General features: G+C 41.6%; 1 protein-coding gene across 5 annotated transcripts in view; it reads left to right on the forward strand.

Moving 5' to 3' along the window:
• The window catches only part of FGGY (FGGY carbohydrate kinase domain containing), a 532,436-nt gene that overhangs the window by 108,584 nt on the left and 398,513 nt on the right, over window positions 1-25,339 (forward strand). The window contains exon 1 of one of the 5 annotated variants that reach the window (XM_027852832.1): window positions 6,242-6,305. The exons of the other annotated variants lie outside the window; for them this stretch is intronic. The gene's annotated coding sequence lies outside the window, so the exon portion shown is untranslated. Of the gene's footprint in view, window positions 1-6,241; window positions 6,306-25,339 lie in introns of those variants that run through there. 5 annotated transcript variants of the gene reach the window in all.

Consider the following 25,339-nt stretch of genomic DNA (forward strand, 5'->3'; position numbering starts at 1 on the left):
TATTGGCTTGGGCTATTTAGGAAAATGGGGGTTCTGAATAAATATTTAAGCAGTCCTCAAGAATCTCACCTTCTATGGGCTGTGCTAACATGAAGCTATGTTGGCACATACAAACTAAGTCTACAGTAATCTTAACCACCTCACCTAAGAAGTTCTGGATGAAAACTGAGAAGACGTAATCAGTGAGTTACCAGGGGCTTGGTCCACATACAGGCTTATGTTGCTGCATTTCTAATAATTTTGGGAGCAGTAGCTCACAAATTATTCCATAATGACTGATTCTCTAATGATCACCAGGATAGGTTATTTATGATAGAAATTAAAAGTAAGCTCTGCACTGTGACTCCAAACATTTTCAAAAGTATAAGGTGTCAGTCATGAATATACAGCTGGTTGCAACACATTCGGGGGGGGGGGTTTAATATATTGCAATCTCAATATCAGTCAATGGTGCACTAAGGAATCCAAAAAACTAAAGTGACATTAGGTGATATTAGGGTTCATCGAGTGAGATCTGAGGTGGCCAGGTCACAGCTGCGGTGCTTTATGCTTTTATTGGTACTACAGTTTAAAGCTCGGGAGCTTCCAGGAGAGACCAGCAATGCCAATTGACTATGCTATACAATAATTGGTGAAATAGATTCAGGATGTTGAAACTGAAGAGGAAAAACCCCTTCCTTGGGGGAAGATATAGTAAATGTGTTCAAGCATGGTTGATTTGCATAGTTGAGACCTAAAGGAAACATCAAGTTCATTGATTCCAACCTCAGTATTTAAAAAAATAGGAAACTGTGGCCCAGAGAATTAACGTAATCATAGTTTCAGTGGGTTATAGAAAAGAGTGAGGATTTAACTAATTACCTCTTCATCTAGAACCTTTGCCTGGTTCACTTTACTAAGGTGCCTCCTTTGAAAAGCTAAGATGTGGAAGAGAGTTTTTAATTGTTCTCTTCAGTTCAGAGTATTTAAGAATAATTATCATCTTCTGAAAATTAATGTCCCATGCACAATGTATAGAACAACACTTAATTCTCCAAAATAGAATTATACACTTTTGTCTACCTTAGGATGACTTTGAGAAAAGATCTGTCTGTGGGCCACAAGAACTGTTTTCAAAGATTGGAAAGGGCATCACATGGAAGAAGAATGAGATTTTTGCTTATTGTGCCTTGAAGATAAACTAGGACAAAGGGATAAAAGATATAAATAGGCAGATTTAGCCTATGATATGCAGTGAATTGATGTTTCTAAACAAACCCTTTGCCTCATTGGTCACACATACTGGATGTCTCCCCTGTGTGGCTACTCCAATGAGCTAAGTTTGATTGCCAACATTAATTTTAATCACACTGATCACATTTATATGGTCTTTCCTGTGTGTGAGTTTGATGACAACCAGAGAGGTGATGCTTCGGAATGATTCTTTGTCCACTTATGACATTTGCAGGGTTTCTTTCCCATGTTCTTAACCAACACTTGTCACCCTGTCAAACATGCTTCCACTGTAGCATCTTGAGGGAGCTACGTTTCCAATTCTTAGCAAGGTATACTCCTGGGGTTCTAAGCTATTGGGAAATTCCATTGTGTACTTTTCACTAGTGGAAATGTAAAAGTTCCCACTTCCCTATCTTGCCCCTGAGACAGACTCTATTAATATGGGTCCCTACAGTCATTCTGAAATTGTGTTTCTCAGCCCATTCTGCCTTCATTCATCCTCAGACTTCCCAGCAGAGCATTGTTGGCCATTGTGAATACCACAATCATTCTTCAAGGTTCACTAGGCAGTTCTCAGTCCAGTTCTCTGAAACAATAAAGAAGGAATTCACTGATGGACAACAATTAAAAGTTCTGTTCAGAAATTTCAAACTACTCCATTTATTTACCAGGAGGGTGAGGATTTCATAAATAATTCCCCAACTAGGCAAAGAATCTTCTTGTGTGTACTGGGTGATATATTCCAGAATTTAGAATGCAAAAAGTAGGGTAGCAGTAGGCTCTTTTAATACAAAAGGTACCTGTGATTTCATTGGAATGGGCATAGCCTGGGTGAGAGGATTCACCCACTGATGCAGATCTGTGTAATTTACAAACTGGAAGAATTACCTGCATCATTTGCTGATGGTGAACATGTCAGTAGATGTCAGAGGCAGGGCTAGAACCTCGGTCCTCCTGAACCTTTCTCCATAAAATATTCTACAGTTCCTAAGGTCTACTCTTGCAAACATTATAAGAACTTTATCATTACATCTGCAATTGTCATCTGACACATCCTAGTTCCTCCCCTTCCTTTCCCTTTCTTGTCTTCCCTCGATGAATTAGAGGCGACCCAGGTGGAGATGGTGCAAATAAGGGGCATTCTAAAAGATTAAATTTTATTTTATATAAAATGTGATTTTACATACCTACATATATATTTGTTTTTAATGGTGGCCATATCCAGGGTTGAGGCAGAAGGGAAGGAAAAAAAGGGAAAAAAACAAAGTTACATCATAACTTTATTATATATTTAAAAGGAATAACAAGTGTACATAATAGATATACATGTGCTGTCATCTTTTTTTTAATTCTACTATGTTATGGAAATGCTTGTTTTATTTCTTAAGTTCAGAATAATTTTTTAAAAGACTAAATGATGATGAAAATGTTAGTGATTGGGGGATTCAAAGGTCACTGATAATTTTCCTTAGTTGTTTTTTCACCTATTTTGCTTTTCCAGTTCTGACACCTTCATCTATCTCTTCCACAATCCATTTCTTTCTATGGGCACAGGAACCATTGTTGCTGGGAAGAGATGAGTGATTTATTTGTCCTGTGGATCAACTCATCCTCTCTGGTACTTCCTCATCCAAGGCTTTCTTCCCTGGACCCAAGATTCCCATAGAATAGAAGCTCCTGAAAGATAGGTACTGGTTTTCCCCACCATTTATATTTGTATACACATCTCTTAGTACAAGAGGCAGTTAGATGGCGCAGTGGATAGAGTGCCAGGCCTGGAGTTCAAATCTAGCCTCAGACATTTACTAGCTATGTGACCCTGGACAAGTCATTTAATCCTGTTTACCTCAGTTTCCTCATCTATAAAATGAGCCAAAGAAGCAACTGGCACATCACTCCAATGAACTTGCCAAGAAAACCCCAAATGGTGTCACAACTGAAATAACTCAACAGCAACCATAACAACCCTTAGCTTGGAGCCTGGCACAAAGTTCTTATTCCTTCATTCTTTCGCTGCTGGTAGCTATAATTTATCATTGAGAGTTCCTGACATGACTCCCCTTTCACAGAGGGAGAACATTAACTCCTTTGTCATTTATTATTACTTGGAGACCCCAAATCTGTCCCTCTCTCCACTATCCTATATTGCCTCTGCAATTAAATAAAATCCAGATGGATGTTTGTCTGAGACATGACCATAATCAGTTCAGGTCAACTGGCTTACTCAAAAAGCATCCTGAGGAAAAGAATACAACCATGATGAGCCCAAGACCAGCCCCTTTCTTAAGCTGGTGTCTCTGAAGTTCTTTCCTGTATTCTTTTCCTAAATACAAATATCCAATTTCTGAGTCAAGGTACTCTGGGATCTTAGGGTTTCTCTAGCATAAAGTTTCTGATGAACCCAAAGGCCTGTTTTCAACTGACAACTTTTTGTCACAGTACTAAGAGTGTTACAGTTTCTCTCTTGTGTATTTTCTGATATCTATAAAAATTTGAGTGCAGGCTGACTCTTCTCCTATGCTTATCATATATATTGGACTTCGCCCCATGGACTCATGAATGCTCAAGGCTATTCTTGGGATGATGCCTTTAGTATACTAACTACCTTAACACATGTGTTTACTCTGATGACTAGTGAGACAAGCTTTCTGGCTGAATCCTTTACCTTCCTGATCACATTTTTAGGGTTTCTACTCTTGGCAGATTTTATGAGGTATATAAAAACTTGCTTGATATCTCAATTTTGCATTACACTGAATACGTTTATAGGGTTTCTCACCTTCGTGGATTTTATGATGGTGAGCCAAACATGACTGATCTCTGAGCATTCTTCCAACCTGATCACGTTTGTAAGGTTTCTCCCTACTGCAGATTCTCTGATGCCTATGTAAATTTGATTGATCACCAAATTCCCTTTCACGCTGATCATATTTGTAGGATCTCTTCCATGTGTATTCTCTGATGATGTTCATTGAGTCAACTTTACCAAACAAACTGTTGGTCATAGTGATCATATTTATAGGATTTTTCCCTTTGGTAGATTTTGTGATCCATACTAAAATTTGATTGGTATTTGATATGTTTATTACAAATTTTACATTTATAAAGGTTCTCTCTTGATGCTCAGACTACTTTAATTGATCTATGAATGGTTTTCCAATCCATTTATGAGGTTAGATCTATGTGTGCCCTCTGACGCCTATGAAAACTGGATTGATGTATAAAATCTTTTCTATGGTTTTGGCATTTATAGGGCTTTCTCTCTGTCAGTACTTTTGGATACTTAGGCAAATTTAATTGATCTTTGAATTCTCCTCCACACTGATCACATGTATAGTTTGTCTCTTATGTGGATTCTTTGTTATCCATTGAGATGAGATTTCTGAGCAAACCTTGGGCCACGCTAGATTACATTTTGTGTCTTTTCCCTGAATGTCCTCCATTTGTCACAGTGATCATAGATATGATTTTTATTTCTCCTGGGGTTTTCTGATGAGAATTAAGGTTTTCGTCAGCCAAAAAATATTTCCAACACATGACATATTTATTAGCTTTTTCTCCCAGGGGACTTCTCCACTATCTGACAAATGATTGTGAAATCAAAGTGGTTTTCCTGCTGTTGGATCCATAAGATTTCTGTTCTATCAGACTGCTTGGTTGGTTATTTTGGCTTACTGCCTTAAACTCAGAAACTGGAGAAATTGGTTCTACCAGATATAAGCTGGTCTTGAGGATTGCTTAACTTGCTTGTTATAGTGGAATCATTTTTGAGTATAAGTTTCCCCTCAAGTGATTTCTGGTTGGCAAACTGATCTCTGCTTCCTTCCAAGACTTGTGTGCTGTCAAAGATGCTTCCTTCTCAGTGTCCTGAGTGGGATCCATTTCCAAACCGGGCCAAGTTACACATTTTGGGTGTTCTAGGCTATTGCAAACTTAAGTACAGCCTTCCTTCAGTCAAAAGGCCCCACTTAAGGATCTAAAAGGCCACATGTGGCCTTAAGGCTGCAAGTTCTCCACTCTTGCAAAACCTTTCCAGAGAGCACTGCCAACTTTTCTATATCACACAGTCCTTCTTTACAATTGACCAGAACAATTCTCACTTCAGTCCTCTGAAACAATAAACAGAGAATTTACCGAGGATCTAAAAATAAAAGTTCTTTTGAGAAATTTCATGCTCTCTCATTTAATGACCAAGGGGGATGAGGATTCTACAAATCATCACTCCCCACCTTGCCAAAGGATCTTCCTGTTTACTCTGGGTGATGTTTTGGAGTTTGTTGTTGTCCTTTGTCCTTTGTCCTCCAAGAGGGCCATGACATCAGGAAGGTGAATTGGATTTAAGTGAGGAAGGGCTGTTCAAGGTCACCAGCCTCATTTTCTCCTCCAGAGCCATCTGGGTCCAGTGGTGAAATATAGAGCAGAATGACTGGACACAGCCCCTGTTTTGTAGTTTAGCATGGAAGAAGAAGGGTAGCAGTGTGGTTTTTTGATGCAAAGAAGTAACCATATGCTTAGCACATTGATTGGCACCAAGAGTTTATTAAATGCTTTGACATTTACTCATTACTTCTTCTGATTTCCTTGGAATGAGGACTTCTTGGTGTGAAAGTTCCCTCCAATGACGCAGATCTATAGTGTCTGCGTAAGTTGCAAATGGAAAAAAAGAATCAGTACCACTTGCCTATGGAAAAGGGTCATTAGATGTCAGAGAGAGGGCTCAGACTCAGTTCCTCCTGACTAAGTCTAGTCCTATTTATATAAAATAACATTCTGTCTCTAAGGGTGACTATTGTAAGTATTTGGGGAACTACATTATGAATTCTATAATGGTCACCATGGGCATCCTTTCAGTCCCTAGGCTTCCTCAGCCTTCCCTGATACATGAATATGGGAAGGAAGTTGAGCCGAAGGGTGAGAACCCTGGAAGTCATGCCATGAAACCATCAATTGAAGAAGCAGTTTATTGAACTACAAAGGACACTTGGTTTGAAGTCAGAGAACCTAAGATGAAACTCAGCTTTCTCACCTACTACTACTACTACTACTACTACTACTACTCCTCCTCCTACCACCTGTGTATCCATAGACAAGTAAGTCATTTCACTCTTCTAGTACTAAGTTTAAAGTAAAGTAGTGGCATTAGACAAACTCAAAGGACCTTTTCTGTATAGAAATCAATGTTCCTATGAACATAGGTGGTTTAGTTTTGAGAAGAGATCTGTCTGGACTGTGAGAGCTCTCTAAGCATTTAAAAAAAAGTTACATGGAAGACATATCAGATCGGTTCTTCTTCATCCAAGAAGATAGAACAAGGAACGCTGGGAGGAAGATAAATACATGTAGATTTAGTCTTGAGGCAAGGGAGATGGAGGCGGGGGAAGGGGAAAGTCTCATAAGCACAGCTATCGTAAAGTGAAATGGACTTTTTAAGAAAGAAATTTCCCCCTCACTTGAAGGCTTCAATAGCAGCCAGGGAGGTCACTTGTGAGAAGAAACAGGTAGCTCCCTAAATTTAACCTGAATTAAACAGGAGTGTTGTGTTAAGATGAATTATGAACACAGAGACCAGAAAACCAGAACAAGCAGTCTGGGATCACCCACCAGCGATGACGGAGAATGTGCTGGTTGAGGCAAAATTAAAGATTGTTCACAATTTCAGCATACACAACGCCTGTGGTCACACAAGGTTTCACGTTGAATACATTTTCTAATAATCATCCAAAGCAGGATTTCTGGATAAAATGTTTCCTGCAAATGATACATTTAACTGGCTTCTTTCAGGTACTGATTTCCTGAATGTAAATGCCCACTCTCTGAGTCCAGATTTTCTTGGACTTCTCTTCCATCTGGGTTTTCTCTACGGTGACATTCCTGGGAAACTCAGGGGCCCTTTGCCACTGCCCGGACTTTGCCATAGTAATGAGAGTCAGAGCAATCCTCTCTTTGGAATTTTCTCATGTCAATAAAAATGTGAATCCTTGATGAATCCTCTCCCACACCCACCCCACACACAGGGTTTTTCTCCCCAAAGGATTCCTCTTTTTCCAGTCATCCAGTCCAGGCCCCTCATTTTACAGTGGAGAGAAATGGAGCACAAAGAGTTGAGGTGACTTGTCAAAAGTCCCACAAATCGTAAGTGCCAAAGGGAAAGACTGGACCCCAGATTCCATGCCTCCAAAGCAATTGCTTTTTTTCACTGTTCCTTGATGCCTCAGTTTCCACACTTGCAATGTTTGGTCTTCAGAAGACAAGGCTGGGAATGGGGATTAATAGCTGTCTTTAGCTATTTATAGAGCTAACACATATTGAAGGGTTAGGCTTATTCTGCCTTACTCCAGAGGACAGATCTAAGCAATGGGTGAAAATTACGTATTGTTATTTTTAGCTTTGATATAAGAAAACGATTCTCAACAATTAGAACTCTCCAAAAGTTGGCAGGGCTTCCTTAGCAGATAATTGGTTCTGCCTCATTTGAGGCCTTGAAGCAAAGGCTCAAAGGCTCAATAAGATCAGAGCTCAAAGGGACATCAGAGTTTATCCAGTTCAACCCTATCATTTTACGGATAAGTTAATAGAGATTCCAGTGTCACACAGCCTAAGGCAGGATTTGAATTCAGGGCTTTCTGACTTCAAATCTAACACTCTATCCACCGCACTAGTTATTGGGGATGTTGTAGAGAGTCTTTTCGGACAAGATGGCACCTGAGTTCCCTTTATACTCTGACATTCTGTGATCATGTGACTTCCTTGTTGTTCAGTCTTGTCAGTTGTGTCTGACCCTTCATGACCCCATATTGGGTTTTCTTGGCAAAGATACTGGAGTGGTTTGCCATTTCCTTTTCTAGCTCATTTTATAGATGAGGAAACTGAGGCAAACAGGGTTGAGTGACTTGCACAGGGTCAGCTAGGAAGTATCTGAGGCCAGATTTGAACTCAGCAAGATGAGTCTTCCTGACTCCAGGCCTGACATTCTATCTACTACTGCACCACCTAGCAGCCCATGTGACTTCCAGCTTAGCGCTATTTCTACAACTCCATGCTGTCTCAAAATTTAGGTAGGTTCTGCATGCTTTATTTCATAAAGCACCATTCTTCCCTCCACCCTAGTTGGGTGACCAGTCTTCATAGAGTTGCATATGTAGCACTGCAAAGTGGGTCAGGGATCACATAGCCTCATTTAGAAAAAACACAGGAGGTGCTAAAGCGGCATCAGCTGATCCTAGGGGAACACAAGTGGAAAGCAAGAGTCAGTGAGATAGGATTTTTAGGCCTTGCATTTGCAAGTCAACCAGAGTGTAGGGGAGAGCTCAGGATTTGTGTCAAGACTGTGGGTCTGGATCCCACATCTTCTAACTCTATTACCTTGTACAAATCACTTCGCCTCTCAGGATGTTAGTTTCTAAATCTCTTAAGAGGAGGAGGTCAGTCTAGATCAATCAAGCCATAAGTAGGTGGTAGGCACTGTTCTAGGAACTGTGAATATAATTACAAGAGTAGCAGGGATACTCTTTGTGGCTCCAAGAAGTTATAGCATGTGCAGCGGCACACCCCAATGAGCCATCTTGGCAGACAGTCTAAAACCAGATTGAGGGTAACTGACAGGCCTCAAACTCGCCAGGGAGTTAGAGGGCTCTCTACCCCAAGCATGTGAAGACGTCCCCCGGTGGATGGGCAGATGAGAACAATTTGTTCCAACGGCCATGCAGGCAGCTACAGATGGCGCTGTGGAGTACTTAGAGCTTGGTCAGGCATGAAAGACACCAAGGCCATCCACTGCATCCTAGGCCATCACCAGTCATCATGACTTTTGTTTTGTCACCGGAATTCAATGACTCTGGAAAAGAGAGTAAGGCTGACAACTTTTTGCAGCTCTGTGAAAATTTAATTCACTCACAAGTCAAAACATCATCTGTGATACTATCGGTCCTCTTCAAAAGTGAAAGATGAACAACAAAAATAGGGATGGTCCCTGAATGTAAGGAACTTACATACTACGAGGGGAAAGACAACACGTTCACAGATAAATACAAGCTCTATGTATGTATACCTATATACATTTGTATATGTATATACAAGTGTGGAGCAGCTAGGTGGCACAGTGAACAGAGCGTCAGGCTTGGAATCATGAAGACTAGAGTCCAAATCTAGCCTCTGAAACTTTCTAGCTGTGTGACCCTGGGCAACTCACTTAACCCGCGTTTGCCTCGGTTTCCTCATCTATAAATGGGGATAATAAGAGTACCTACCTTCCAGGGTTGTTGTGAGGATCAAATGAAATAATAATTGTAAAGTGCTTAGCACAAAGCCTGGCACATAGTAGGTACTATATAAATCTTAACTGTTAATATTATTAATATATACACATATGAATATATGGAATATAGTATATGCCGTATCTATTTACAGTATATGAACATATACATACATATATGTATATACTTGCATGTATGCATGTATAATCATAGATATACATATTGCATGCACATATATTGATTGTACTAAAGGGGACATTGGCATCTAGGGGAATTAGGACTGGCCTCTTGGGCTAAGCTGAGCAAGAGGCATAGGATTCCAAGAGATAGCGGGAGGAAAGGAGAATATTCCAGGAAGAAAGCACAACCTGTGAAAAGACAGAGGGAAGACATGTCCTGTCCTATATGGGGAACCCCAAACGGACCACTTAGGCTAGAATATAGAGCGGGGTCGGGGGGGGAAAGCATAATGTGTGATTGGCTTGGAAAGAGAGATGACCTCAAAGGTCCCTTTCAGTTCCTACTTTCTGATCTGGGAGACCCTAATTTCAGTTCCAAAAAGGCATCAATGTTTAAGTTTCATGTAGTATTTACATATAAATCTTTTTTGGAAAAAAAATTTGGGTGAAAATCTTGAAATTCGTGAGACTTGGGAAATTTCTTATGACTATTTAGTGTCCTCGGAGCACTTAACAAAGCATATTTTCTCTCTATTTTAAAGAAAGATTAAAAAAATCTCTGGCCTTCTAAATTTGGAGCTAGTTTATTAGATTGCCTATACTATTTTCCACAATCTCAGGATCAAGCTAACCTCCTTCTTTTCCTTTTATTTTTCTTTCCCCTTCTCTTTGGAAATCAAAAGTACATCTTGACTGAATTCAGGCCCTTCCTAGAAAGGAAGGTCGTTCTTTGTTAAAGCCTTGGGTGAAATTGCCCCATCAGACTGTTCAGAGCCTTAATGTGGATGTGGAAGTAAGTTGATAAAAAGCCACAGCCTTCTTTTGGGGGGAATGACTTCTGAGAAACAGGAACACAGCAGGGTTTCTAGGAAGAATGATTCATGCAATCTCTCCTCCCCCAATTTTTCATTTTTGGGGATGACCCACTAGTACTAAACTTCCTTCGAAAATAAGTTTATGATCACTCTACACTAGACAGAAAAAAGAGCCTTTCCTCTTCCCGTGATGGGAGGGATTAGGAGCAGAAGAGCAACAAGTATCTGGTGGTACTAGGTACTCTTCACTGATGGATAACTCTAACAGGGCTTTGACACTTTTTATTTTCATTTGGATGAGGAGATGTATCCAGATTTATCCAGATCTCTTTGAGATTGCCTCTATGCATGGATTCCCAGTGTTGCACTGCAGCCTAGCTTTAATTTGGCTGTATGAAGTGTAAAGAGTGGAGACAGCTGACTGGGCATCAGGAGGACGTAGGTTGACTCCTGCTTCGGTCACAACCCTGTTTGCCTCAGTTTCTTCATCTGTAAAAAAGCTTCCTGCTTCGTGACTTTGAGTGAATGACTTCACTTCTCTTAGGATCAAAGTAAAATGGTGATAATGATTTCTGTGGAACCAACCTCACAGGATTGAATCAAATGAGACAATACATGGAAAGGTCTTTGTAAAAGTTAAACACGAGATAATTGTGAGATGGGATGATAATCATGATGAAGAGGATGTCATCTTTTTGATGGAAATTATAATACTAGCAAATATTTATGTAGCACTTCAAGGTTATCAAAGCCCCGTGACATGTTATCTTATTTGATCTTCACAATAATCCAGGGGGCTCAGTGTTATTATCATATATATTTAACAGAGCAGGAAACTGGGGCTGAGCAAGGTTATGTGACTTGTCCAAGATCAGGTGTATCTTTGGGGCAGGATTGGAATGCACGTCTCTAAGTCCAGCACTCCATTCACTGTATCACCTTGCCTCCTCCTTCAAAAACATTTGAAACATGTCCTTTCTTTCCTCCTTCCTTCCATCCCTCCTCTCCTCTTCCTCCTTCTTTCCCTTTATCCCTCATTCCCTTCCTCCCTCCAACCTTTCTACCTTCCTTCCCTCTTTCCTTGCCCTCTTTTCTCCATCCCTCCTTCCTTCCTTTACTCCCTCATTCCTGCCCTCCCTCATTCTCTCCTTCCTTCACTTTTTCCTTGCCTCTTTTTCTTCCCTTCTTCCTTCCTTTCTTCCTTCCTTCCCTCTCTCCTTCCTTTCCTTTATCCCTCATTCCCTCCCTCCCTCCTTGCTTTCTACTTTCCTTCCCATTTCCCTTCCCTCCTTTTCCTCTCTCCTTCCCTCCCACCTTTCTTCCTTCCTCCATTTTTTCCATCCTTCCTTCTTATTGGTAAAATGGAGGCATAGGCTGAAAGTACAGTTGAGAGATTTAAGACCGTATGCCCCAACCCACCCCTTTGTGGAGGTGGGAGGTTCACACTTGCATATGTTGTAAGACTTTTGCAAAGTATCACTCAGTTTTATTGATTTTTTTCCTCTAAAATACTATTTATTATGTGGGATGACTCTCTGGGAAGGAGAGGGGGAAAGATACTGGAGATAATTATGAAGTTATAAGAAAATAAATATCAATAAAAACTTATTATAAAAGATTCGAAGCTGTCCAAACCATTATACCCCAAGATAAGTGATTGTCATAACACTGTCATCCTGGAGCAATGTCCTCTCTGACGTGTCACAAGCCTCTGTCCTTTTATCCATCCTAGTAAATGGTATCATGAATGACATAAGTGAAAACACGTCATACTTAACAAAATTGCAGCTGCCCCCAAGCTGGTGGGAATAGCTCATATAGTGGATGACAGAATCCAGGTCTACAAAGGGATTCGGTGGGTGAGAATTATTGACTGAATCTAAGATGAAATTTTCAAAGGACAAATATTAATACCCTTTTTCAGCTCTTAATTGATGAAACTGTGAAGTCCTGTTTAAAATATGTTTATGTTGAAGTTCTGTTTAAAAAAGTTATGTTGAAAATAGATTTGTTTGGTAGCAGAGTGGAGACTTGGTTTAAAGTTCATGTGAGGGAAATGGTATGGTGAAAATTAGTGGAGTTGGGGTCAGGAGACCTGGCTTAGAAATTTAGACTTTTGTGACTTTAGGCAAATCATTTACCCTTTCTGGGCTTCAGATTCCACATTTTTTTTAGGCAATTGGGGTCAAGGGACTTGCCCAGTAAGTGTCAAGTGTTTGGTCTGAACTCAGGTCCTCCTGACTTCAGGGTCAGTGCTCTATCCACTGTGCCATCTAGCTGCCCCCAGGTTCCACATTTGAAAAATACAGAGGTTAAATTAAAATGCCTCTGAAGTTCACCCCTAGTCTAAATCTTGAAAGGGAAGGGGATAAGCATTTATTAAGCACCTACTATGTGCCAGGTGCTTTACAGACATTATTTCATTTTATTCCCACAATATTAGAAATGTTTCACAATTGAAGAAATTGAGATAGACAGAGGTTAAGTGACTTGCCCAGGGTCACCCAGATAGTAAGTGCTAGAGGCTGGGTTTGAACTCAGGTGTTTCTGACTCTAGGCTCAGGGCTCTATCTGCTGTACCATCAGCTGCATCTAGGCTTTTATAATCCTTTGATTTAGAAGGTGCTATTCACAATAAGTTCCATGAGTTCACATTGTAAATTGTCCATCCAAAAAAAAAAAAGATGTTATGTTAATACTTCAATGAATCTCTCGTCTCATCAGCTCATGTGTTTACTTCATTGGTGCAGATTGCAACTCATTAAAAAGAAGCCTACTGTATGATGTGATAGACAGAAAAGCTCCTTCGAGCTGGGGCTGCACAGAGAAGGGCCTAACATCTTCACTGAGACGTTGTTCATCCTGTTTCCCTCTTTGTCTGGTCTGATCACACCTGGAGGGGGCAGAGAGCTTGCGCAGGTGGGCATAGAGTTTCAAATTAAGATTTTTGTTTGCCCGTCTAATGTCTGTCTCCGTGTATACTGGTTCAATTTAATTTCATCAAAAAATATTTATTGAGGATCCATTATGATACAAAGAAAATGGGAGACTGTGGTGTAATAGAAAGGCCACGTGGTCTGTAGTCTAACGGCTTGGCATCTAATTCTGCCTCTGACTCTTCTTACTTAGTCCTGGGCAAAACATAATCTCTCTGGGCTTCAGTTTTCTCCTTTAAAAACTTGTGGGTACAGAGCACTGGCCCTGGAGTCAGGAGGACCTGAGTTCAAATCTGGCCTCAGGCACTTACAAGCTGTGTGACCCTGGGCAAGTCACTTAACCCTGACTGCCTCAAAAAAAAAATGTGGGGATAGGGATGTGTTTGATGGTCTCTGCGTTCTCTTTCAGCCCTAGATCTATGATAGTATGTGGAATGCCAGAATTAATGGGACCTCCTGCAGAGACCGTAAACATTATTACTGTATCTTTAAGAAAGGATGAAATCTTGGGGAGTTAACAGTTGAACCCTCCTATATGTAATGAGTCTGTGAGGAGAATGAGAGTTTAACTATCATTCCCCAGATGTGGTTAACTATCCTGGCTGGAGGAGAGACAGAGACTGTTTCAGGTAAAGGTCTAAGAAAATATGTGTTCTGAAACATTGAATTTAACTGTTTTCTTGCAAAGACACATTACGAAGAGAGTTTATGAGAAATCCCTTGAACTGCCACTGGGAGAGTCCAATGTGAGACTATGTTTCCAGATTTGGGAACTACTTGGTAGGGCTATTATCATTAGAGGGGATTTGGGCCCCTCATTATAATATGTTGTTGAAATATATTTTTGAATTATCTGTTACATTGTTAGTAGATCAGCCACAATGATGCTTACTTATTTGACTAGGACACTTAAGTGTGTATAAATACACACACCTTAGTATATACATGTACATGTACATATATAGACTATGAATGAAAATGTATGTGTGTTAATATACATATGAAGGTACACATACATATGTAGATACACAGACTAGGATGCTGGGAGTGTAAATATATGTATTAATATCCATATTAATATATACACATATATTAATACATATATACAATTAATGTATACATATTAATATACATACATGTTAATATAAATATATGTGTTGTTATTGTTCAGTCTTTTCAGTTGTGTCTGACTCTTTGTGAGCCCTTTTGGGGTTTTGGGGTTCCAGTATCTGTAGTGATTTACCATTTCCTTCTCCAGTTCATTTTATAGATGTGGGAACTGAGGCAAATGGGTAAAGTGACTTGCCCAGGGTCACATAGCTACTAAGTATCCGAGGCCAGATTTGAACTCATAAAGATGAGTTTTCCTGACTCCAGGCCTGGCATTCTATCCGTTGCAGATTGACTTGTATATATAAATGTGTATATGTGTGTATACATACATACATACATACATACACATATACATACACATACACACAGAGCTAGCTGATACAGTGGATAAAGTACTGGACCTAGATTCAGCAAGGACTGAATTAAAATTCATCCTCAGAAACTTACTAGCTTTATGACCCTGGGCAAGTCATTTGACCTCTGGCTCGGTCTCCTCGTTGTGAGGACCAAATGAGAAACTACAGGTTCTCAGTACAGGTTTGAACTTATTAAAGCTTAGAACTTCACTAAGAGTTTTAGAATACTTTATATTTTCAAAATGCTTTGCAAACATTAAAATGCTATAGAAATATGATGATATTGTTAATAGGTGAAAGAGTATAGGAAAAATGATTTCTCTGTTTTAACAATTCATACAATGGACAGGAGGCTCTGAATTAACAAAAAAGAGTTTTAATGAAAGAGATGGTGTATTTACATCTATTTATGACGGAATATCCAGATATACCCTCTTGACTGCCTTTGAACCAGGGATAAGAATTAATAACATAATGAGTCAAGTAGCTGATAGAGGGGGGCTGCCCCATCTAAGTACTTCCTAGGTGACAATCATTGTGCTGTGTGCTGAGGATAGAGGTAGAAAAATAAGACAGTCTGATCTCCAGGAGGTCACATTAGGATAGGAGGAGAGATAAGATATATGGAGGGGTGTGGTCAGCTATAAGGCTGCCTATATCTATAGGCAGAAAAAGGCTCCATGTTCCTCAGCACGCAGTGCACAGGCAGCTGGTGACCTATCCTCTTTAGTGTCATTAAAATTGCTAACACAATATATAGTTGTGATTTTGAACCATTTTACAGTGCCAAGGACTTAGCTGGTAAGAACTTTGTTTTCTGTGTCTTCAGTAGCTGTGGCTGCTGAGGAGGTGGCGGCTTTAGCACCAGGAGAAGCAGTCGCTTGGTGGGTTCTTTACAGGGACTGTTTCTCTTGATTAAGGTGGCAGGGGTCAGGCTTGAAGTGGGCTGTGTGGCGGGGATGGCCAGATGAGAACAGCATTCTCAGGATCTTCTTCTTCTGGGATACGAAGGGAAACGATCATTTAGCTGGTGACGACGCTTCGACTTTAGCAGTGTGTTGACCCACCTGAGCCATGCCAGCTCCTCTGTCTCCCTCAGTGGGACGTTGCTGCTTTGGCCAGGCTGGCTTTCTGGACCATCAGCAGCAGTTGTGCAATAAGCTGAGCACTGAGGGTAGACAGATTCTGCGAAGTGCAAGTGAAGGACGAGCCCATGTCTTGCTTAGGGAGCAGCTTCTCCAAATTCCTGGTGATCAGAGCTTCAGGGCCATGTTTGGGGAGCAATGAGCAGTCCACTTTAGCTAGAAAATAAAGTTCACATTGGGGAATAATAGGAGACAAGGGTGGAAGTCGAATTACGGAGGCTTCACTGCCAGGCTGAAAAGTGTGTTTTTATCCTTGATTCATGGGGAGTCGTTGAGTTTGATGAATGCTATAGAGTTAAGAATATCAAAAACTATTCTACCTTCTATGCACTGCATTCCTTCCCAAATCTTGGAAGCTACTGATGCAACAGAAAGGAAAACTAAAACATTTTTGGAGAGTATTCTTCATTGAATTTTCCACTCTCAATGGTTTTGCATTGTAGACTTTGTAATGTGACCTTCAGAAGACGTGGAATCTATAGGAATGTGTCTGGAAAGTCAATCAGTCAGTCAATAAATATTTATTAAGAGCCTACTATGTGCCAAGTGCTGTGCTAAGTGCTAAGGATACAGAAGGAGGCAAAAGACAGTCTCTGCTCTTAAGAGGCTCACAATCTGAAGGGAGAGACAAGAAGCAACAACATGTGTATATTTTTGTTGTTGAGTCGTGTCTGACTCTTCATGACCCCATTTTGGGGGTTTTTTTGGCAAAGATACTGGACTGATTTGCCATTTCCTTCTCCAGCTCATTTTACAGGTGAGGAACTGAGACAGAGTTAAATGACTTGCCCAGGGTCACATAGCTAGTGTCTGAGGTCAGATTTGGACTCATGAAAAGGGTTCTTCCTCTGATTCCAAGCCCAGTGCTCTACCCACAGCACCACCTATTTGCCCTGTATGAATATGTACAAACAAGCTATGTACAGGATAAATAGGCAATCATTAACAGAAGGAAGACAGTAACATCAAGATGGGTTGGGAAAGGCTTCCTGTAGAAGATGGGACTCAAAGGAAGCCAGGGAGGCCAGTGGGAGGAGTTGAGGAGGGAGAGCATTTCTTTCATTCCAGGAGTTGAGAGATGGAGTTTCTTGTCCTGGAATAGCCAGAAGGCCAGTGTTACTGGATCAAAGAGTATGTAAGGAGGAATAAGGTGTAAGAAGAGTGGAAAGGTAGGAGGGGGCCAGGCTAGGAAGGGCTTTCTCTATCCACCAGAGGGTTTTATATTTGATCCCATAGGCAATAAAGAGCCACTAGAACCTCTTCTTTTTTTGTGGAGTGGGGGAGGGGAGGATCTCATGAGTGATTACTATGGTTGCTCTCCTCAATCTAATATGCCCCAAGAACCCACAGCATGGAAGGTTCCAGAATACAAAGTCAACAAGGAGCTAATAGCTCATAAAACAGCTACAAATTAAAGTAGGCACTGATCAGACCTTCTGGTTGAACTTAGCAGGAGCCACATTTCCTGCTTCCCAACTTTATTCCATATCTCTCCTGGTACGTGATGTTCCATCTCTTGCTTCTATATCTTTACATGGGCAATATTCCATTTCCCTTGAATGTGATCTCTCTGCATCTTTTCCTGGTAGGATCCCGAGCTTTCTTCAAAGCTACCTCATGACTTCTATGTAAAGCTATACCTGTTATCCCTTGCTGCTGCCTTTTTTTGTAAAATTCCCTTGTTTTATGTTGTATTTACTAGAGGACTATAGATTTAGAATTGGACGAGACCACAGAGGCCACGGGGTCCAAACACCTCATTTTACAGATGAGGAAAGTGAAGTCCAGAATGGTTGGGAAATGCCTGAGGAACCACAGGGATTAAGTGAAGCAGCTAAGATCTGAATCCAGAGCCAGCACCCCACTGCCTCTCGGCCCCTTACATTTGGAGTTCTGACTTTGCACAGCTTTGCCTCAATTAAATTTAATCCACTTGCAAGTCTTGACGTCGCCCTGCTGATGTCACTGGTCTTCTTCGAGAGCGAAGCACGAACAACGATTTGTACTTGGTTTCTGCTAATATGATATAAGCCTCTTGAGGGCAGATAATGTCGTTGTGTGTCTTTGAATCCCCAGTGCCTAGCACAGTGCCTGGCATCTAGTAGGCCCTTATTAGATAGATTGATTCATCCCTAGCCCCTTTCAAAGCAAAGTTCAGGTACTTCCTCCTTTCTCACTCCAACCCTAATTTTGTTTTTTAATTTTTATGCTCTCTCTTTCTTGAAATGACTGGTATCTGCTTAACTGTCATCCTTTTCCCCAGTAGGGGAAAGCAAACTCCCAAGGGCAGGGAGTTAATGTTTGCCTTCATCCTCAGTGCCTAGCAGAGAGTAGGCCCTGACGCGTGCTTCCTGAATTAAATTGTTTCCTTTGGGTTGGATTTAAAATACGTCCCATTGAATTTTTTTTTTTGTTATTGTCTTTAAACCAGGGCTGGGGGCATTAGCGGAGAATTCTTTAAAACCCTTAAGAAATTGTAGCCAGGGAAGCTTTTGTTCCTCAGTCACTTAAAAGATTGCCTCTCCTTTTGCTGAATATGAAAAATTGTCAGCTTGTATCATTAGGCTGTGCCAAAAACCACATTCCCCAGGAAAGCGTGTCAGCTCTGATTATGGCACTGATACTATTCTTTTTAGAAAATAGAGCTCCCTAGATGCTTTCTAAATGCTCTTCAACTCATTCATCTTTGGACTTTCTTTACTATTCCAGCTTTACTGGGTCTATGAGCCCTGCAGCCCATCTTCTCAAAAACTTAATGGGTTCCAAATGCCCTTCAAGTACATCGGCCCCCGTCTCGGCTGGGGAGAAGTCTGATATTGTACATAAATATTGAGATGGAGATCCTTTGGAGAGAGGTGTTTGGGCTTTTAATTAACAATGACAGCCTGTCTGTTCAGTCTTGGGATAGTTTGCAGCCATGAAAAAAGTCATCCAGGTCAGTATAGAAAGGGGAGGTGCTGTCACAGACGTGTTCCTGGCATCTGGCCATGGAGACATTGAACTCTGAGCCAACCATGAAGTCATTTTGAATTTAAGGAGTCTTGCTAATCCAAAGCAATGCATCTTAATTTGACAAAGTAGAGACTGCAGATAAGCAGCCCTGTTGCAAGGACTGTGAAACAGGGGGTGTAGGGGGTGGGATGATTTGGGATGGGGGAGTGGTGTAAGTCTAGATGGTGCTGAAGAAATGTGGCTGATAATGAGAAGAATGGTCGTCTTTTCTTCAGCCTCTGTAGCCCTTCCATCGCTGTCGTCTTCCTTCTCCCTGCCTCCCCCCCACCCCCATCCCTCCCCCTACCACCCCTTGCCTTTCAACCTCCAAGCCCGAATTCAGGGCTGGCTCAGTCCGGCTCTACGGCTTGGGTTCTGCCATGGCTTGATGTGAAATTTGAGAAACATATGTAGTCTTCTATTTCAGGAAAATGATCTCAGGGATTGGATGTGTTTGCTGTTGGCTGGGAAACTCTGAGCTTGCCCAGTGCGGTTTCTTGATGATGAGAATGCAGCTCTGAAGGGCCCTTTCTTTTTATTTTTTTTTCCTTTAAAAAAATCAGAATTCATGCAATAAAATTTAAGTTCAGTTGTTTTATTCCTGCCTTCCCCAGAACACAATATCATGTATTGTATCAAAACTTTAAAGAAACGTGCATTGTTCAGGATACAATTTATCCATTCCGGCTCAACAAAGAACCCCCCTATGTCCATCCTCCAAAAGGCTATTTAAATGTCTTTCAAAGGAGGAGTGTGGTCTGCATACAGCTTCCCATAAAGGCAGACACGACTATTTTGAAAGCCCCCTCTCTTTACTGCTTTGTTCCCTCTTCCTTTCTCATCTTTAATGTGTATTGGGGGCTGACCATGCACCATAATACAGTAGGAGCCAAGCATCACACTGTGTGCCCAGTGAAAGCCAGAGGGGTAGGGGCTGCTTTGTTTCTGGGCATTGGAGATGCCACCTACTAAGGTACGGAGTGGGAGAGAGACCAGGGAGGTGGAGCAGGCTGGGCCTTTGACAAGGGCTTTGCAGGTCAAGGACCAGACAGAAGCTCTGCCCCTTCTCACTTAGAACATGAGGGGGAAGCTAGGACTTACGCACACAGTGTCCTCAATTCCAGTCCAATAAATATTCCTGTCCAATACACATTTATGAGGTGTTTATAAGGTGTTTGTGTATTTATTAGGAGTTTATGAAAGCAGCATAGTTATTAAAGGGCTATGCTTGCCGTCGGGAAGACCTGAATTCAGATCTTGCCTGAGATACTAATAATCTGGAAAATGTCTAGACTTAAGGTCCAGGCCATCTTGAAATCTACCATCCTATAGCCTATTTAAAAGAAGGTATATTTTCGAGCTGGAAGGGAAGAAGGAAAGGAACAAGAACTTATATAATGCCTACTCTATGCCAAGCACTTTACAAGTATTATCTCATTCGATCCTTAAAACAACCCTGTTGTTGTAGAGAGGTGCTATTAAAATCCCATTTTATAGCTGAGGAAACTGAGACAAAGAGGAGTCAAGTGACTTGCCCAAGGTCACACAGCTAGTCTGAGGCTGCATTTGGACTCAGGTCTTCCTGATTGCAGGCCCAGTGCTTTATCTACTCGGCCACCTTGGCTGCCTCTAGGGACTTTAGAGGTGATCTACTCTAAGCGCCTTCTTGTACAGATCAATCTCCCAACAAGTCAACTAGTATTTATTAAGCACCTTCTATGTGGTGATTCTAGCTCTCAGGTTCATGACCCCAGAATGGGCAGAATTCCAGAAGTAAAGGACAAAAGATAAGCAATGTAACCAAGGGGAAAGAGCGTTGGACTGCGCCCCGGGGAACGAAGGCTCAGAATCTGACACTCCCACTCCCACTACCTGTTGACCTTCGGCCAGTCACTTCCCTATCTGAACCTCAGGTCCTCTTCAGGAAAATGGGGGAGTTGGGCTGGGTGCCCTCTGAAGTCACTTGTAGTGCTAAATCTCCCATTATCTGAGCTTCAGAAAACCTCTTCAGGTTTAAAAGAATAAAAGGAAAAGCGTGTCTAAAATGTGTGTGTGTGTGTGTGTGTGTGTGTGTGTGTGTGTATTTATAAAGCCAGGCAAGTCTTGAGTCCTCAGTTTTTGGACAACGCTCCTCCTTCTCCAATTTCCCTGAAGCGAGGGCAAAACCAAAAAGGCAAATTAAACAAGGGGTTAAGAGATGGTTTCTATTTCTGTCTCAACTACTTAATTAATTGATGTCGAGTAACTAACTTAAGGGGGCAGCTGGGTGGCATAGTGGATAGAGCACTGAACCTGGAGCCAGGAAGACCTGAGTTCAAATCTGGCCTCAGACATTTACTAGTTGAGTGACCCTGGGCAAATCAATTAACCCTGTTTGCCTCAGTTTCCTCATCAGTAAATATGAGCTGCAGAAGGAAATGCAAACCACTCCAGTATCTTTGCCAAGAAAACCCCAAATGGGGTCATGAAGAGTCAGACACAACTGAAATGAATGAACAATAACAATAAGAACTCCTCTCTAAAATGCCCTATATTTATATTATATATAAAGGCCCTAATATGGCCTCTAAAATGCCATATATTTATCATTACTGGCAAGAGGGCACCTAGGTAATACTGTGGATGGAGCGTTGGCCTTGGAATGAGAAGACCTGGGTTCAAATTCAACCTCAGACATTTATTAGCTATATGGCCTTGACAAGTCACTCAGGCTTTCTGTGCTTCCATTTCTACAGCTGTAAAATGGAGATAATCAGAGCACCTGCTTCCCAAAGTTGTTATGGGGATCAGATGAGGTATTTCAAAGTGCTTTTTCTTATTATCAATAATACATGGCTTGGGGAACTCTTGGGGGAAAGGAACCAAATGGAAGAAGCCAGAATGAGTAAGAAGATGGCAGACCATCAGAGCTCCCTTGCTGTTGGCCCTCAAAGACGGGACAGAACTGTCTTTTGCCATGTCATTTGCATGATGGTTAAGTCCCTAGTATCTCAGAAATGGTAGGGGTGGGGGTGGGGGAAGAGTTCCTCGGCAACCTTTTTCTCTAGCCCATGCTCTGTAATTTCAGGATGACCATCCAGTCCAGTCTCTGGCCGACAGTGTCCAGGGCTGGCTCCTTCCTTATTACCTGGACTTAATTTGCCCTGCTCTGAGGCTGTGGCCCCATGTGGTTTGCATATCCCACTGTCCCGGCTCATCTAGAGCAGCTGTTCCCCTCTATCGTGCTTTGGTCAGGCTGCTGGGGTTGTTATCACTCAGGAAGTCTCACTTTGTTCCCTGGTTCGCTCAGATTTTCAGTTTCTCAAATCAGACTAATATTTCACCTCGTAAATCAGAGACCCAACCCCAGGTCCTTCCCCTGCCGCACCCCACCCCCTTGCTCCCAACAGCCCCAGTAGCTGTGGGATGGAATACTGATGGAATTAAGGAAAGCTTGGGCAGACTCAAATATCAGAGAAATGCAATAATTTGCCTTTATTAATAGAAGGTCAAATACCGCGTACCCTTGGCAGTTACATCAATATTTTTACAGTCTTTGTGTCTTAGCTTGCTGGAGGATCCGCCTTACAGAGCTTCAAGTGAGCCAAAATAACACAAGTGGTAAATATCTCAAGACGCTGAAAAAACGAGTAGATTGAGGAGGGAGACGTCCAACCAAAGGCCTGGTTTTCTTTGGCACTTTGCTCCTTGGAATAGGCAATAAGCAGGATGCTGAGGCCAGTAGACCTGGTGTCAGAGCACCTTGGTTTGAAGTCAATTTCAGCCACTTTCTACCTTTGGGAACCTGGGCCTCAGTTTCCTCACCTGTAAAATGAGTGGATTGGACCAGATGATGCCCAGATTCCTTCCAGCCCTAAATCCTGTATTCTTATTAACAAATAGTTCTTCCTCCTTCTCAGGATGCAACCTGTATCACTTTTCTCATTGTCTACGTGATAGGGAGTATGGTGTGATGGAAAAAGAATGGAGCCTTGAATTAAGAACCTGGGCACTGGACTCTTTTTGCCCCGTGTATCTCTGGGAAAATCATTTGACCTTTCTCAGCTTCGGTTACCACATGTACTAAAGAGAGTAAATAGTAGATGTTTAATAAATGCTTATTCCCTTGCCTTTCCCTTCATATCCCCACATCACAGAATCTCAGGGTTGGGAGGATACTCAAAGGTCATTAAGTTCCACACATGCTTGAACCAGTAACCGCTTTCCGTATGACCACTGTGTGTACGTGAGCATCGCTGAGGGGAAATGAATACACAGTATACACATATGCATGCACTTGCACGTGCACATATATAGTGTATAATATGCACATACACAATTAGAATTTCAGCCAGCATGTATCAAGCCGTTCTATTCCATGCACTGTGCTAAGGGCCAGGAACACAAAGACAAAACCAGAAATTCCCAAGTCATGACCTTTATAGCTGGAAGAAATCTCAGTGGTGATGTAAACTAAGGCTATAAGCTCTTAACTTTGTTGTGGTTTGGTTGTTTCAGTTATGCCTGACTGTCCGTGACCCCATTTGGGGTTTTCTTGGTAGAGATACTGGAGTGGTTTGCCATTTCCTTTTCCAGCTCATTTTACAGATGAGGGAACTGAGGCAAACACGGTAAAGTGATTTGCCCAGGGTCACAGCTAGTAAGTGTCTGAGGCCGGATTTGAACTCACTAAGATGAGTCTTCCTGACTCCAGGCCTGCTGCTCTACGCACTATGGTGCCACCTAGCTGCCCCTCTGTTAGGAAGGATATCCTGCCTCAGTCTCTTCTAATCTTTGTGACCCAGGGTAAGTCACTAGCCCTTTCATAGATTCACATTTCCTCACCTCAAAAACAGGGATAAAAGTAGTCCCCTACGTCATAGGTTATTGTAAGGCACAAATGAGGTAAGATTTGGAAAATGCTTTTAAACAAACCATAACTATATAAATACTATTGTTGTTCTCGTCGCCATCTTGCCACCTGCATGCCTATCAACCAATCAATAAGCGTTTATTAAATGGCTTCTATGTGTAGACCTATGTGGGGCATTAAGGTTTTAGAACAAAAGTTCAGTTTTCTGCAATGCATTCAGATTTTCTGAACATTTTATGGAATGATAGGAAAAGTTGACTCTGATTTCACTGTGATGGGGGAGCTCCCAGAGAAGAAACTCCTTAGGGTGTGGGTCAGCATCTTCTCTTCCAATAATTGATCATCTGAGAGAGGCACTCGGGACACCGAGAGGTGAAGGCATTTGCATAAAGCCCCCCCAACCCATCCATCCATATTAGAGCTGAGATGTGAACAGAGGCCAGCTTGCCCAGCAGTGTACCACTCTACCTCTCACTTGATACCAGCTGACATTTAGGGTGATTGTTAACATTTGCAGAGCCCTTAATATTCATCTGTTATATGCCATGAACAAACATGTAAATGTCCAGTGTGTGCCAGGGACCCTGGGTGTTCTTAGATTTACAAAGCACTTGATATGATAGTCATCACTCACATACATGGAGGGCTTTAAGGCTCTGGAAATGCTTTAAAGCAGAGAAGCTAACCACTAGGTAGCCCATGGCACTCCTGAGTGTTGTTGAAGTGGATTAAAGTGTGAGTGGGAAATATTTAATAAAATAAAGATTCAGTAAAACAAAGAGAACATCCCGTTATAAATGGCAATATGGACCTGCAGGGGTCCTCATGTGTGGATTGATGGCTCCTATTTCTATGAGTTGGACATCATTGCTTTAAAAAGCAATAGTAGCTCACAATGACGTAGTATTTTAAAGTTACCGTGTTTTATCATCACACTTCATCCTCACAATCACCGTGTGAGGTAGGTGCCCTTATATCCCCCTTTCACAGATCTGAAAACTGAAGCTCAGAGAGCGTACAACTAGTAACTGTCTGAAGTGGATTTAGATCCCAGGTCTTCCTGGCTCCAGATCAGTAGCACTACAATCCAATATGCCTTAATAAGAGGGAGTAGGACTGAGTAACCACCCGCTAGTTATTTCCCTTTCTTCTTTTCTCTCCCTTCCCCTCCTCCCTTTCCCTCCTTTCTCTTCCTCCTCTCTTTCTTCTTTCCTTCCTTCCTTCTTTCTTTCTCTCCTTCTCTCTTTCTTTCCTTCTTTCCCTCTTTCTGTCTTTTTTCTTCTTTCCTCCCTCTCTTCCTCTCTCTCTTTCTTCCTTCCTTCCTTCCTTCCTTCCTTCCTTCCTTCCTTCCTTCCTTTCTTTCTTCCTTCCTTCCTTCCTTCCTTCCTTCCTTCCTTTCTTTCTTTCTTCCTTTCTTTCTTTCTTTCTTTCTTTCTTTCTTTCTTTCTTTCTTTCTTTCTTTCTTTCTTTCTTTCTTTCTTTCTT

The sequence above is a fragment of the Vombatus ursinus genome, unplaced genomic scaffold (genome assembly GCF_900497805.2).
Source record: "Vombatus ursinus unplaced genomic scaffold, bare-nosed wombat genome assembly UNPS02009824.1, whole genome shotgun sequence".
In the NCBI taxonomy this organism is placed as follows: Eukaryota; Metazoa; Chordata; class Mammalia; order Diprotodontia; family Vombatidae; genus Vombatus; species Vombatus ursinus.